General features: G+C 44.0%; 1 pseudogene; it reads left to right on the top strand.

Annotated features, from left to right (window-relative positions):
- LOC110321461 overlaps positions 1–17,420 on the top strand; it is a 63,764-nt pseudogene that overhangs the window by 18,459 nt on the left and 27,885 nt on the right.

Below are 17,420 nucleotides of genomic sequence, written 5' to 3'. Positions count from 1 at the left end.
TAAAACTCAGTCACGGCAAGCTACCTGACCTTATTCTATAACCTTGGATTTTTTTTCCCATTCGATTTCCAAGGGAGCTTCCACCAGCTGTTGTCTGCAACCCTGAAAACTTCGCAGCAGTTCACACATTCCCAGTGAGCTGTCTGCTCAGGAGCTCTTGGCTCCTGTTAGAACAGGCACTTCGAATCTGCTTTCACTGAAAAGTACCAAGTCCTCACTCACATCTACAGTATAACAGAATGCAGGATAAAGCCTGGCACCTCTGCCTTGGTTTTGTATGTGTCCTGTGCTATGGGCATGTGAGAATAAGTTGACAGGTAGCTGAAAGCCAGCCATCCTTTACCCGTCTCATTTCCCTTTGAACTTAAGGCGAAAAGTCGATGGGAACTAAGGCATCTTACTGCCATCCTTTACCAAAAGGCACCTAAATGTGATCTGTTGGATTCTAGGACCAGCAAAGCCTTGCAAGACAGACCACCTCTTAGATAGGTAAGTTACCCACCATGGTGAGGGTGAACCCTCGTGTATAAGTGATCATCTTCTAAGAACCAGATTGTCCCTTCAAGTTGTAAGGACTTCTTAGATCATCTCTGACCCACAGCAGAGACAATAATCAACCAGACCACACCTCAACTGGAACTCCCCTGTTACACACAGCTTGCCCTTTGTCCTGCTTCTTGCTCTGTTTAAACCCACAGTTCATGTACTGCCCTAAAGACGAGTGCACCCTTGATCTGTTCCTCCTCCTTTTGCATGTATTGATTATATTTCTTTTTTTTTTAGATTTATTTATTTATTATATGAAAGTACACTGTAGCTGTCTTCATTCATTCCAGAAGAGGGAGTCAGATCTTGTTAAGGATGGTTGTGAGCCACCATGTAGTTGCTGGGATTTGAACTCTGCACCTTTGGAAGAGCAGTCGGGTGCTCTTACCCGCTGAGCCATCTCACCAGCCCTGATTATATTTCTTTTCCCTACTTTCTACCATTACCCCTTTAATCATCATATTGGAATGAGTGACAGGCCAATTTTACAGAAGCAGCCAGAGTTGTGACTTTTGACCTAAAACTCCTTTATATGATCTCTCAGAAACTCTTGAAGATACGTTTGTTTTTTTGTTTTTTGTTTTTTCTGTCATCAGATGTGCATGTACAAGTTCTGGCTTCTTTTCCTTCCTCTGAAATGATAGTGTTCACTGAAGACCCTCTCTACAGCCTTTTCTTCTGTGCTTATAGCTAAAAACTGAACACATGGCCAGGTAACATGTGGGATGTAAAACCATGCCAGGAAGTTTGGAAGCAGGTCAAGACCCAGAGACTCGGTGGGCACACACCTGAGGCTTAGGTGACTTCCAGCTCCCTGCCAGACTCCTGACCTGGAACACAAGCCATGCTTCTAACATAAAAGAAACTGTCCTATGGTCATGTAGACCCAAAACAGAGTTCTCCATGCTAATGATGTATCTAGAGGTCCAAGAGGGCTTATCCAATAAGCTTCCCTTCCCAGACATTTCTCTCTGCAAAAGATATTTAATCTCAGGCCCACCCTGAGAAGTGGGGTATGCTTTTACACGGCAATTTTATGCCATGGCATCATCGCAGGCCTGGGGACCCCCGAGACAGCTCCGGCTTTCCCACAAGTCATACTGTGCTTTCCTACCCCTGGAGCTGTGCTACTCTACAGCCCAGCAACCTGTCTCAGCAGTGGGGTGGGGAAGTATAGTCAAGCTCCCCACTCTCTGCCTCCCCAAGAGGCATGCCCTGTGGCAGAGCAGACACAGCTCCACAGTAACACATACTTTCTAAATGCATCAGTGTTTATTGTGTCATTGTGAAAACACCTTGTTATATACATTGCATGGCTTCCGTGCAATTGAGAGCCCCTGTAAAGATAAGTCAACGTGGCATTTTACATTAAATGCCTTATAAAAGTAGAAGTTATATGTGAAGATAATGCTAAATTTTCTCAAGTGTGTCATAGTAAATACCAAAGCCAGTAACACCATCAATGTCACAACACTGAGTCTTGTGTACTACACATGATTACATGAGCTCTACTGTAGATGGCTGGAAACATAGTGGGTTTGTTTATATTGCTATTGCCACAAATACGCTGGTAATGAATTATACTGACATTTCAACAGCTACAAATGTCTCTCAGTAATGGAACTTTTCAGCTTCAATTATAATCTTATGGGAGCATTGGCATACCTGTAAGCTGACAAAATGTAATTACTGATATATAACTGTATACATTTTCCAGTCCCACCTCATGGGTCTCGGTCATAGGGCCCATTGATGTCATCCCTGGACCCGGGGGTCACCTGGAATTTAGTATGTCTGGAACTGAACTCTGTATCTTCTTTTCTAGTTTACATCTCCTCTTCCTATTCTACATCTCCAATCCAGCCTCAGATGGCCTTGGGACCATCTTTCCCTTTGTCTCCTGTACAGGATCTCTCACAAATTCAACACTCAACTTGTCCTGGATGCCTAGTATGTGCAGGCATTGGTCATGAGACGGCTCATCACAGCTGAACCGACAGACTTGGAGAGATTTCTCAGAGCTGGAGTAGTGATGCACACTTTTAATCCCAGCACTCAGGAGGAAAAGGCAGGTAGAGCTCTGAGAGTTCCAGGCCAGCTTAGTCTATATTGTGGATTCTAGGGTCAGCAGGACTTGGCAGTGAGACCCCGAGGAGGTGAGAGGGTCTAGGTCTGAAACAAATGAACCAAATGGAGCCTCCCTGGGTTGCCTTCACTCCCCTCTACCTGGCCATCTGGAATTCCCTTCTCTTATCTCCCCAGGGTGCTTCGTGTTTGTCCCTCAAGACCCACCTCAACCCCCAGGCTCTCTTGGAGGTTCCTCTGCCACCTTATATGTTTTGAACTCACACTGTTTTACTCTGCATTCCTTTTGAAAATTATGATTAGACTCTAGAGACCAGATAGATGTATGTGCTAGAAAAGTGATCAGCTGTCAACTAAGTAGCCTACACGCACTATTACCTTTAAACCTGGACATTTGATACACTTCTAGGGAAACGGAACATGCTAGGGTTTCTCTCTCTCTCTCTCTCTCTCTCTCTCTCTCTCTCTCTCTCTCTGTGTGTGTGTGTGTGTGTGTGTGTGTGTATACAAACATGCTCATAAAAATGCACATGTGTGCAGTGCTTGTCTCTATGAATAACCTTGGGTGTCATTCCCCAAGTACCAGTCATCTTTCTCTTTTTAAATTAAGATTTATTTTATCTTAGTTGTGTGGGTGCTGGAGGAGGAGATATATGTATACGTGAGTGCAGTGCCCTCATAGGCCAGAAGACACTGGGTCCCTGGTGCTGGAGCTACAGGTGAATTTGAGCTACTCAGCATGGGTGCTGGGCACTGAGCTGGGCTCTGCTGGAACAGCAGCAAGGGCTGTTAACTACTGAGCCATCTCTCTAGCCCCACCTTCCTTTTTTTTGAGACAGGGGTTGTGGGCCTGGAATTCACCAAGCAGGCCAGTCTAGCTGGCCAGTGAGCCCCCAGGAACCACCTGTCTACCCTCTCTAGCACTGGGATTGCAAGTACGTCATACCATACCTCCAGATGGGGTTACTAACTTCTGTTTGATGTTGTAAATGCAAATAATATATGACTTTGAGACCTTGTATTCTCTCTGGACTTTAGCTCACTATCTAGAAAATAAAAAACATTGTATTAAATAATATGTTTATGTTCCTTCTCATTAAACATTCTAGCGTAAGGGTCCATTGTTCGCCAAAGAATGATACCCCAGACTTAAATAGTATGTAAACGCGAGGAGCATTTTATTCTGTAGAAGACCAGCATATGGAGGTCCCTCATTCCAAATGAGCTTGCAGGCTTGACTTAAAGCACATTGGGAGATTCAGGGGTAGGTGACCTCTATCTTACTCCGTCTCCAAGGGCTTTCCATTACTGGGCCTTGGGGGGCTAGAAATTGTTACTGAGGAAGTCCAGAGTAGGTGACCTTTATCTTACTGCATCTCTAGGGACATTCCATTACCAGGGGGTGCACTGGGCTGGAACCTGTTACTGGGGAGGTCTAGAAACTTGTTGACTCATTGTCCTTGCTCTAACCTAGGTGACTGGGCACCTTCTAGTTTCTGACTAGCTGCCTGACGCCTGGGTGTTTTTTAACTGACTTGTCTGGATTTGTCCAGTTCTTAGGCCTAGTCTCTTAGACAGCCAATTTGAAACCTGTCATGGAGTCAACCTAGCCTTCTCACTAGAATTAAAGAATCTAGGAGATTTGAATTTCTGGCATCGTCTGTCACACACTAACCCAACTTCATTCCCAGATCCTCTCTTTACCTTCTCCACAAAAGTTAGGAACTATAAATATCTTATTTTCTAACCTTCTTTGCACTAGTGGTGGCCATGTGACAAAGCTCAGTCAGTGAGATCTAGAAAGAACTCCAAAACTTCTGAGAAGGCTACTCTCCCAATAGCAGAGCCAGACACATCTAGTATTGCTTCTGTGGCCAGCAGAGGTCTAAGAGAGCTGCCCTGAGCACGTACCTTGGGTAAGTTCATGGGTTCAGTCCCATGAACAAGAAGGTTATTGCCCTGGGCTTGTCAGTCAGGAAGGAGTCTATCCCAGGAGGGCCTGACACAGACAGGCAAGCTTCCTGCAATAAAGCCAGTTCCCTGTTGATCTCTGAGAGAAAGCAGGAAACCCCGTTGCACTGAAGCATGCCAATGATCAGTAAGTCTGACAGAGGGCTCTGAGCCTCAGGTGGCACGGAGCTGGTGCAGCCTGGTCATCGCCTAAGCAGAGAGCCCTGGTAACCAAGTATCAGACTCCTGATCTTAGAAACCATAGCTGCTACTTTTTAGGTACCATGCTTGTGAGAATTTGTGGCATGCAATAACACTAGTATAGTTCTTTCCTGCCTGATCTTGACTGTCATGTGTTTCATAACTACCTTCAGCTCCTGAAGGCAAGGCTAGGTGATTTCAAAACTCCTAGCCCTGACTTTTTCCTCCTGTCAACCAAGCTCTACAACTATTCTCCAGACACATTTAATCCAGAAGGGGAAAAATGCCAATCCATGCTGACAGGTTTTTCTTGTGCTTACAGTTGAAATGGTTTCTGACTGACCAAGCAAATCTCTGAAAGCAGTATATGCAAGTTTTTCAAGCATTGGCAAATATTTCTAATAAATATGTGATGTTTCAGATAGAAGAAAAATATCTACCAGAAAAAAAAATCTAGTGCTGAGAGGGATGGGAGGCTGGGTGGAGGTTCAAACATAGTTAAAATATAGATTGGTTAGGCCAGGATGGTTATTGTGGGGCTCAGGGAAGGAACATCTAGCAAAGCCTTTGACAGTGGGAGAAGAAAAGGGATACATTGGAGGTTTAGGGGAGGAGAATAAGTGGAGTCTAGGTGCAGAGCGAAGTGTCAGCCAATCAAATCAGGAACAGCTTTGGCAAGGGTGGACTGAGGCATCCAGAGAACTTATTCTCTGCCCCAGGTTTTTAATGAACATCCTTCAGTGGATGCTGCCTGTACTCCATCCCACTCAAGGGACATAGTGCTGTAAGTACTGGTTCTTGTCAACTAGGGAAAAAAATCAAAGGCACACCCCAGCCTCTCTGTCTTGCCTCACTCCCAGGTTACTTACTGCCTTTGTCAGCAGCCTCAGATAAAGCCACATTCAGAGAGCTGCTATGCAGGGGAAGAATCTAGGTCAAGAATGGACTATGGACAGCAAATCCAAGGAACGAGAAATGATTTGACGAGGAAGGAGAGCCCTTCGGCCTTTGATGCAGAATCCTGGAAGCCTTCAGGCCAGATCCACCTATGCCATTTCTCCAAACAGATTCTGGTCCTTATAGCCCAGAATTCACTTGGGAATTAGAGAAAATGCCATGGGCATCTTCCTTTAAAAGGAGGTAATAAAATGTGAGCTCAGAACTAGGACCCAGAGGAAATCATTTCTGCAGAAAGATGAGAGCAACGATACAATCTGATGCCACTGCTGACCCAGACCCTCCTGTTAGAGGCGCACAGAAGCTCAAAGGGCTGGATTAATGTTCCTTGGGACAAGGAGTCCTTTGCTCTCTTTGGAGGGAAATGTCTCCAAAGTCCCCCAGGGTGCTAGAAAAAAAAAAAAAAAAAAAAAACCTCTGTAGTGGCAGGAATTACTGAGTTTGCCTAAGGCTTGGGACCTGGACATTTTTTTGTTTTTCAATTTTTTGAAAAAGTCAGATTTACGAAGATTTCATACACATACAGTGAATTTGTACTTTCTCCAGGAAGGCTTTGGTTGGTGAAGATTGTTGGGTGGGGGGTGTCTCTTAACCATCCCTGCTGGGAAGACACAGCCCTTCCTGGCTCCCCCAAACTTCTACCTCCCCTCTTTTGACCTTATCCCCTTATGGCTTTAGTTTTAATGTCTGTCCCTCAGTTCTAGAGCATCACATAAACAGAGTGTAAAATATCTTGGCTTTAGCATGATATAAAGCCAGGCTCTCAAAGCTTCAGTTTCGATGCCATCTTTCCTGGCAAAGTCATCTTCCCTTCTAATCTAAGGCTAAGAAGACAAACATCAGTGTTCTTACTTAACAAGGCTCATGGAAGTATGGCAGCGGTCTCTAAATGGAACCTAAAGAGTTATGAGCAATTATTTCTTCAGGAATCTATTTTGACGAACTTGCTCAGGCAACCTTCACAGCATAAATAATAATAGTATTATTGATGTACACATAGTAGTGTACACAAATACTGTCCTATTGATTAGCACTGTGAAATATGTAGCCCATTCTAATAAATAAAGATTATTTATAGACCTACAGTGCTGCCTTAAGGGACACAAAAGCCTAACTTAAAAGATGGTGCATGGCAGGGAATATGCACACATGAACTTTTGGTCAAGCTGAGGCAAACATTTAAGAGTTGAAGGCTGGCCTGGACTATATAACAAGACCTTGCCTCAAAAAACCAAGGGTTTCAGATGTTGCTCAGTGGTACAAAACTTATATAGCATGGACAAGGGTCTGGTTCTGATGCCAAAAAAAACCCCAAAACCATAGAATTAAATTATAGAATGTGGGTGCTGAAAGGAGCCCCGACATCAAGTCTACCACCACAGAATTTCACCCTCTGGGATGGGTTTTAAGACCATCCAGCCTTCCTGTGTTTTGCTTTTTAACAGAATCTCAACTGTTCCATTTTACCAATGAAGACTTGGTAGCTAGACACTGGGGTGAAAGCCTGTTAGCTCGGAGAGGAAGAGGAAGCACCCAGCTGACCTTCCTCCTCACCCAGTATCCTAAGAGGAACCTCCCCCTCTAATGCCATCTCAAAAACCACCCCTCGAAATGAATGTCCCTCCCTTCTACTTCCTGTGTGCCTCTCTACCTGTCCTCCTGACTCCTCTTAGTCTCTATGGTTTTTTCCTGTGTTCACTTCCTGTCACTGGTTGCTAGCTCCGCCTCTTGACCTATGGTTGACTTTACTTTGTCCATGTTTACTATATTCAATCAGAGAGCTCTTGGATTAAAGGTGTGTGCTAAGGCTGAGCCACACCACAACTAAAAACAGTTTTTTTAAGTAAATAACACAATCTCTGGGTTCACAGTGTGAGCAAATATCCTGCAACACCTATGGTTTTAAATCATTGTTTTCCCTTGGGTGGCATGCTGTAACCCAAACAGACAAGTTATAAAACGTACATGAAGCTAGCTGGTGACAGGAACCTGAGGGCAGCTGGAGAGAGGACAATGCTGCTCATCTATGGGCATTTAAATTGAAAAGATGAGTACTAATAAATACATGGATATGGGCTTAGTTCACTCCTGAGCCATTATAATGAGATGTCTTTTCTGGAGTAGCCTTCCAAAAGCATCCAGCTAGCAGAAAAAAATCTCCTAAGACTTCCTTCTTGCCAATTCCATGTAGCCCTGCCTTCCAGTTGCCCACATAGCTTCCCTTTGCTCTGTGGTTTCTTAAACTCTCAGTTCTTGCTTTAAGGCACTCCTGTTGGACAGGCAGAAGTGGCAGGGGGTTAAAGGGACTCTTCTATAAGAACCTTAGAAAACCAGCAGTAATAAGCTCTCCTATAAGAGCCATGACCTCACTAGCCCTCGGTAGTCAGGTAGGTCTCTAGCAACAGGCAGGATTTCCTCCTGATGAGTTGACCTTGGGTCCAATTAGACAGCTTTTGGTTACTGCCCGGATATGTGAGCCATTACTGTATCTTTAGGGAGGATATCTTGCCATGATGGATGGTCATTGTTGTAGTTCACAGAAATCACAACCAGATAGGACTATAGATTGCTTTCCTCCCTTGACAACTTTGAGTGCTTTCTGATGCTTTAAAAGCTAGGCCACGGGAAGGGGGCTTTCAGGTCAGATCCAGCTCAAATATTCCAATCCTTGTGCCCCGTAACTTCAGCAATGGGGACTTACCTTCAACCTGTAAGAGGCTACCATGGACAACAGTAATATTGTTTAGAGAGTCTCTTGAACTACTCTAATCAAGACAATGGAAGTTTCTCATACCAGGTACTTGGTGTTTTGTTAGGTAATCTATAGCTATTGTGGAGTACATTGTCAGCCCAAATGGCACCATTTGTGTGTGTGTGTGTGTGTGTGTGTGAAATTATGGATAGATGTGTATATAATTATATACATTTATATACATATACATATATGAATCGCTATGCGTATGGATTTGGATAGGAATGGTCACAGGCTCATATATTTAAATGCATGGTGGTGCTAGAGATTAGGAGGTGTGGCCTTGGTGGAGAAAGTATGTAACTGGGGGTGGACTTTGGGGTTTTGAAAGCTCGAGGCAGACCCAGTGTTCCTCTCTTCCTGCTGCCTACAGATCCAAATGTCAAACTCTCAGCTACTCTCCAGCCCTGTGTCTGCCTGTGTGCCTCCGTGCTCCCCACCATTAGGACAACGGACTAAACCTCTGAAAGTGTAAGCCAGCCCCAATCAAATGCTTTCGTTTATAAGAGTTGTGGTCATAGTGTCTCTTCACAGCAATGGAACAGTGACTAAGGCTAACACACACACACACACACACACACACACACACACACACACACAAATTAGATAAATATTGTATGATTCTGTGAGTTTTATCACACATCCTTAGTGTTATTTGCCACTCCTTTCTCCCTCTCTTCCTGTAGTGAGCTCTCCTTGCCCATTTTTTCCATTTGTCCTTCACCCCACCTGCTATTCCCCTCTCTAACCTCACCAGATCCAATCAATGGTCCCTGTTTTAACTTCCCTGATCTATCTGGTCACTGCATGCCGTGCATTCACATCTGAAGATCTAGAGCGGGGAAGCACCACTGAGAGAACATTCAGTGGTGTTTTTTGTTTGTTTTTGTTTCCTTCTGGATTTCAGACCAGAAATATCTAGAGAGGCCACATAAACATTTTTTAGTTACATATCTAGAGAGGCCACAGTCCAGAGGGCTGTATCACACGAGATATTTTTTTCTTTGCATATGTAGTTCACACATGATCGTGCTAGGTCTTACTGTCTCATAAAACAAAGGCTCTTGAAAGATAGTTTACATTCCTTTCTAGCAGTCAGTTTTCGATTCCATGCTTCTCAATGAAGCCCCACAGTTGCCTGTGTGTATCCAAGCCCTGGCATGGGGATGAGCAGGTATAGTACCAGGGTCTTTGGCAGGGGAGAAGGACACTGATTTCCCAGCGCCCCGCCCCACCAAGAGGCATTATCTGAGCCTCTTTAAGAGGCAAGAGAGGTTCTGGAGACTGAACAGTATTATGACATTTCCTCCACATTCTTATGCCTTAAAAGAAAAAGGGGCCTTTTCAAGCCAACAGAGAGCCGAGTAGAAATGGGATTAAAAATATGGGAACAAGTCGGGGAACATAGTTTCTGACATTAGGCTTCGAGTGAAGCAGCTGAGGTCAGGTGAGCGCCCTAGCTCCCACAGCCGGAGCATCTTCTTAGTGTGTCCTGGGCCATTGTTCACAACCTTTCTGAGGCACACTGAAAGAACTGGTCCTTCTCTATATCCTTTCTTATACAGAGGCACTCTGTAAATATGAATTCCTGAGTGTTTGTGACTAGTCTGAAGATGACTTTTGAAAGAACAACAAGCAATTGATTACCGAACCAGGCCGCTCCCGCCGCGCCCACCTCTTCTGCTCCTGATATAATTACAGTGAGTCTGGGTTACGCTTATGTGAACATCTCCTGCTGCTGATTGTCAGGCAATCAAAGAGCATTTCTCGCCCCCACTCAGACCCATAATTTAGAAGCTTCTTTGCAGTGACACTCGATGCAGCTTAATTATAATGTTCTCCACTCCAAAAGCTATTTAAAGGATCTGGAAGCCCTGCGTTTCAGTCCTATCGTTCATGAACAACTGAGAAATCCATGTGTGGCTGATACTTCCTTAAAATTTGATAACTTGCATATGACTTTTCACAGCACCACTTTGTACTGTATAGAATGAGTATTATTTTTAAATAAACATTTCTTTCAATGAAAGTAAGTTCTGGTGTAGCTTTACCATTTCAAGGTTGTCCTCTCCCATACGTACCTTCAGAAAGAAAGCCAGTCAGATTTCACAGCCATGTACGGCCTGTTTTCAGAACGTTTTTTTTTTTTTTTTTTTTTTTTTTTAATGGAATTCTCAAACCCAAATGGGTAGGTGTTTGAATTCAGTGCTGAAATAAAGAAATGCTTTTTCTGGATACATTCTCTTCTTTGCTGGCAGTGACTGGTACCAACTTGCTCTTAATTATCTCCATTCAATGCTAGTCATAACCGCCTGCCTACTCCACACTCAGCCCTGCCCACAGGCTCCCCCGCAGCCCCCTCAGGCTGAGTCATCTGCCTCTGCCCCCCCCTCCCCACCAGCCTCTCCCCTCCCCATTGTGTTTCCCTGTTTCACTTCCTTGCCCTTTTCAGAGGGACACTCTCAAACTGCCAAAGCTTCATTTTTCTGTGCTTCTGTGCTCAGTATTGTGCGTGCTTGAAAATCTGGAAAATAAACAAACAAACAAACACAATCCTCAGGAAATGTTCTTCCAGCTTGTGCTTCAAACTCACCCATGTTTATTAAGCTTGTGTTTTAAGAAGAGTAAACTTTGAGAAACTGGACATTCTTCATGTTCACTCAAACATGCAAATATGAAAAGGCGTTTTTCGGGAGCTCCCATGCAGGCAATGAAGGGCAGGCCCAGGTCATGCATGGCAGCACCCAGCTTACAGAAACCCCCCCCCCCTGCTTTCATATCTGGCTTTGAAATGAACTCAGCTAAATCCGAAGGCTCCTGGACCGTGTAGAAGACTAGAAGCTCCAAACCCTGGAAACCCGTGCCTACCCTTGCTCAGCTCAACCCACAGCACAGGCATGAAGACTCTCCACATTCTCCTCTGTGCTTCCTCTCTTTATCTAGCATCCTTAGGAAGCATCTGTGAAGGTCAGTTTCTTCCTGTGTTCAGGGCAAATCAGTCCTCACTAGGTTCTGTGCAGTAGAGATTAGCTGTCACAGCGGTACAACAGTGAGCAGGGGAAGGCGTCAGCTCCAGCTATCCCCGCCCTGACACTGTACAGGCCAAGGAGTCGTTCCTCTACAATCCCATCAGGGGGGGTTCCTCGGAGACGTGGAACCTCTCCTTTCCCTTTTATCATTTGGTTAAGCCTCAGAACAATGCCCACAGAAATGCATTATTTTCTCCATCTGACAAATAGGGAAACTGAGGTTCAGAAAGGGCATCACAATCCTAAAGTTAAATCACGGAGACTGAGGCTTCCACTCACCTAGCACCAAACACTGAGTCAAGCCTTTAGCTGTCTCCGGTCAGTCTCACTATCCTACCCCCAACCCTATCCCAGTGCTGCTATTATTTGAGTATTGATAACATTAGGGGTAGTTTTCTTCCATAACAAAGACATAGGGTTTTCAATTTCTTCTGTACTTTTTTTTTTCTGCTGTTGTATTCATTTGATGGCAAGGCCACCCCTACCCCACAAAACAGAAGTCAACAGGTCCTAATATCCAACGGGTCTACTGGGGATTATTGTGCCCTACCCCATCCACTCCAACCAAGCTCAGAATATGTATGTTGCTCAATTCTACTTTACTCAGAGTGAGGGAATCTGCTTTTAAACAGATTTTAAACAGTCGCTAACCTATGCATCAGAAATTAGACGATGAAAACCGGGAGACTGTCACCGCTTCAGATTCAGTGGGACTTGGGAGGACAAAATGGATAAACGAGGCAGACTAAAGTCTCACACATTAGTCAACTTATTCAGAGTCTCAGAAAACATATACTCAGAAGGTTAAGAAAAGTCGAATTAGTAGAGTTCTCATGAGTTTGAGCTGTCTATCATCACAAAGGAAAAGCCAGCCGCACATGGCAGAAGCAAATTTTTTCATAGAGGAACATAAATACGTATAATTTAATAACATCGGTGGGCAATGATGAGTAATCTAAAGCAAACGCACTTCTGTCCACAACACCTGGGGGAAGCACAAACCATATTCCAAGAGCAATTTCTTGTTTTTGAAGAAACTGAGGCCACAAGGCTCTTCTTTACTTGGAGTCCTCCCAAGCACTCAGAATTCTCCTCACAGGACTCCATTCTTGGGCCATATCCAGACTGCGTTCTTGTCCCTGGGAAATGGATGGAACAGGTGTGTTTATGGTTTGAATATTTCTACCAAAACCCACACTGCAACCTAATCACCATTGCGGGACACTCAAGGGGTAGGAACCTACATGACTATAAGATCCATGATTAAATGAAGCTTTGAGGTTTGGGGCCTTAATATAATGGGACTGTGGCCTAAAAAGAAGAGGAAACACCTGTGCTGTGTAAAGGGATCACTGTGGGCACAGAACCCTTAAGACCAGGTTCTCAGCACAAAGAATATTTATTTACCCCAGAGGGAATAAGAGACAAGGGCAGGGAATAAGAACAAAGACAGGAGATAGAGGATGAGGGGCAAGAGGAAGAGAACAAGAGAGAGGGGAAGGGGTATTTGTTTCAGAGAAGGAGACCAAGGAAGGGGACAGACGTGACCCATAGCAGAATGGTAGTTTACAAAGGTAAAAGAGCAAAGCCTATGTTAGGATGAGGTGTTTAATTTTAATCGGGCATGTTAATTAGGGCAGCCAAAGGGGATTTCGATTGCTAGACTTCAATACTTTGATACCTGGGCCTTGATAGTCAGCCTCAGGAGGTTAAATGAGGGAACACACCCTGGCGGCTACCTGCAGGAATGCAATCTAATGGTTTTTAACAAAGCAGAATAGAGAGAAGGACAAGGCCTGCCAGAGCCATGCTTGCCATACTTGGGCTGGCTAGAGTCCCTTCCCTGTGGTCCTGTCCTACCATGTAGAGTCCCCAGTCAGTTAATCAGATTTTACACTTCTCATCCATCAGAACTCATAAGCCAAGTAAGCTCATCTTCATTAAAGACTTCCCAGAGGACGGATAGGAGCGGCATACAGGTGGATATGATCAAAACGCACTGCGTACATCTGCAAAATTCTCAAAGAATGAATAAAAATACCATTTCAAAAGATTACGCTATCTATAGTATTCAGTTATAGGAATAGAAAAACTTCTTTCAATTCTTCAATTTTATGGATTTCTGGCTATATTAAATCAACAAAAATATATTGAGCACCTATCACATATTGGGAGTGAAATGGGGGGTACAGATGCGACTCAGTTCATCTCTCAAACAACTCATTCTATAGCAAGAGAGAAGGGGGCTAGGAGGTGGTGAGATGTCATTAGAAATTTAAATTAGAAATAAACAACTTTTTAAAATCAAAATATGTCACACAGATAGAGTGATTAGTAATGGCCAGTTGGTTGGTTAAGTGACACACCAACTGAGCTTGAGCTGAACTTGAGGGATGAACTAAAATGCCCAGCCAAGAAGCAAAGGGCTTTCTAGATAGAAGGAGCATGATCACTGGATAAGCAATAAGAGAACATGATGGGAGCTGTAATAGTGGGGAAGGACTCACAGGCCTGTTGGCAGCCATTTATCAGCTCTTAGTCAGCAAGCATCAAGACAACAATGGAGTCACAGTTTGGGGACCCTGAGCTCATGTTTAGGAATGATCACGGCTATTTCCTAAAGCCTCTCTTTAGCTTGAAGATGGCCTTTGCTTGTCCTCACAGGCCTCTGTTCAGTGCCTGTGTCCCTAGTGTCTGCTCTGCTGACAAGCATCATTCTTACCGGGTTTTGTCCTATTCTTATGGCCTCACTATTTAATCTTCATTACTTCCGTAAAGTTGCCATGTCGGCATGAAGTCACACGGTTAGGGGTAGGCCCTCCACATATGGATCTGAAGAACCACAGCTCCTGTGCTGTCGGAAAGCAAGCCAGAATAGCAACTCCAACTCTGGGGACCTTGGCTCAGTTGCCTCGCCCACAAGACAGTCATCTGACTTCGCTCAGATCACTAAGGGTTCAGATGTGGGTTGGCTCTTGGTTCATTCTGTGGGACTGAGCTTGGTGTCTTTGCCACATGGTATCTTCGAGAGAATCTGTCACTGCTGCAGACTCGGGCTTTGCATCCATCCCTTGCCAGTCAGCTAGTTTGTTTGTGTTATTATTTTGCGGTATATTTTGGGTTGCTGATTTTGTTTTCTTATGTTTGCTGTTTGGTTTTTTTGTGGAGAGCTTTTGGTACCCCTTATAGAAATTTGGCGAGTACTTGTCACTGGCCTCAAGAAAGCAGGCTCAGATAAGAATATTCACATTTGGGCTAATGCAAGGATCAAGGGGGAACACAGCCAAGGAAGGTGTGACTTCCCTTTTGTCTTGGTCATCCAGAGAAGCCCTCAGGCCCAGTGACTTGGGGACTTTGTTTATTGCTTTATGTGATTACCACCTGGTGTGATCTCTTTGTTCGTTGCCTTGTTTAATCACTTTGTCTTTGATCTAAGAACTGGCCCTATTCTCTGCTTGTACCTAGAATGGTATAAAAGCTGGCTGGAAAAAAATTAAAGCCACTTCAGTCTCAGCACTGGCTGGAGTCACATTTGTCTAATTGTCTTTTTCTTTTCAATCCTCACTCCTGCCCTTGGGACCCTGTTGACTGAGCTGGCTTGCTCGTTTTTTTTTTTTTGAGATAGTCTTGTGTAATAGCTCAGGCTGGCCTTGAACTTACTATGTAGCTGATGGTGACCTTGAACTTCTGATCACCCTGCCTCTACTTCCTGAGTTCTGGGATTACAGTCATGGTACCACAACAGCTAGCTTGAGCAGTATGGAGGAAGAGCCCACCTCTCAACACATCCTGAGCTCTGCCACAGAGCCTGTGATGATGCCAAAGACTCTTAAAGAGGCCTTACATTTGACTCACAGAACGCAATATGAGAAGTCAGTGGAAACAGTTTGTCTGTTTTGGAAAACACAGATAACACTATCCTTTGATACTTTAAAGGAACACAAGTTTTTCATCATCAGAAAATCTAAACACAAATATTCTCATCCTCATAATGCTAGATACACTAAGGCTCCAATTTGATTTAAACTTGGTTGTCATATTTATTGAGTTTTGTGTTGCTTGCCAATAAGAACTCACAGGAAGGGAACCAACCTATGCCTTCAACTTGTCCCCTGACCCCCACAGTGAGCCATGACAAATACCCACATGTGTACACATATGTGCACACTAAATAACTAAAGTGTAATTTTTTTATTAAAAGTATTTTTTTTTCAAAAGAGAACTTGAAGAGGTTTGCTGTTAGCTCGAGCAGCTTTCTAGCCCATGGGCATGCAGCCTGTGGCAGATTATTGAATAAATTCTCAGACAGAAGGGATACTAACTCAAGTTTCTTTAGAGATCAGGACCCCTGCCCATTTGTTCATTTGTATGCTCTTAATATTGTCCAGTTCAGCTAGGCAGATTGACTGAACTGCAACCATGTTTTTAAATGACCTATTCTTAGCCTTAAAATTTCTCTCTAGAATACTATAGAAACTCAACAAAAATCTTAAGTGATCATTATGCTCAAGTAATACAAAAATGCCCTGTAAAATACCACCCACTTCTAAATGAATGTACTTATGCATTATAATAAACAGACCACGTGATACGTTTTCTAATTTTGTTTCCATGCAATTTCACACTATTAGAGTCACTTATAAAGAAGCCCAATTATAGTTTAGGTCAGGACTAACACTGAAGAAGAAAGAGAGGGGCGGGGGGAAGAGGGAGAGAATATGTAATATGTATTGAGTTTAGAAGATAACATTTGCTAGAGAATTGAATTCATGGCCCAGTTTCTAGCTCCTTATGATTTTATCCCAAATATTCCTTGGACAAAGCAGAAGGGACAAGGAGGATAGACTCCCTGTTTCATTCTGAGACGACATGGGGCCTCAGCACCTCAGTCAAGGTCAGGAGTCTCAGCTATCATTTTCTTCCTGCAGACCAATAGAGGTAAACTCTGCTCCAGCCCCCGGAGAGCTTTTAACAGGCCCTTGCAGCTTCATGTTGGACCCACACCCCTCACCACTAACATACACCTAGAGTGACATACCTTGTGCCCATGTGTGACCCTTGTGCCCACAGAAGCTAGAAGATGGCATTGGGTCCCCAGGTACTAGAGTTACAGACTGTGAATCAAACTTGGGTCCTTGGAAAAAGCAGTCTGTGCTCTTAACCACTGAGTTGTCTACCCAGCCACTTTCGACTGGAATTTTACCGCTGCTGACTATACAACTCTGTGTAAGACTGTAATTGCAGCCAAGGACTCAATTACCTAATATACATGATGTTCCCTCCAGCAAGCAAGACAGGCTGAGACATTCCATCCTTAGCACCTCTGACTGGAGAAGTCAGATGTCAGTCTATGACACGAATGGAGATTGTGTGGAAATCCTAGAGGCTTGGTGACTTCAATCCTTGGATGCAGATTGCACTTGGGTATTACCATGACAATGGCTTTGATGTCTGGATATGTAAAATAATCTTATCACTGTAATATATGCATTTCTATAAAAGTACCAGCACTCTGCTCTGATAGTTACCTCATCTTATTCTTAAGTTCTAGGAATGAGCCCTTTGTCACCCTTGTTTATACCTAACAAAAATGAGTTTAGAGACATGACTTACTCCAGGCCAGGCAGCTAGAACACAGCAGGCCAAGACAGCAGGCCAAGACAGCAGTCCACATCTGCCCAGTTACAGTGCTGCCCACAGTAAAAGGAGAAAATCTGTACTGAGCACATATGCTATGTTACAGATGAAGAAATGGAGGAGATACCAAGTGGCTTCCCTGTTTTCCTGTCACAGAATTCATGAGAAGGAAAGAAAGGTTAAGAGGAGGGGTGAGAGAGAGGGAGGGAGGAAGGAAGGGAGGGAAGGAAGGAAGGAAGGAAGGGAGGGAAGGAAGGAAGGAA

The sequence above is a fragment of the Mus pahari genome, chromosome 5, assembly GCF_900095145.1.
Source record: "Mus pahari chromosome 5, PAHARI_EIJ_v1.1, whole genome shotgun sequence".
Taxonomy (NCBI): Eukaryota; Metazoa; Chordata; class Mammalia; order Rodentia; family Muridae; genus Mus; species Mus pahari.
This window is presented reverse-complemented; position numbering and strand designations above follow the sequence as displayed.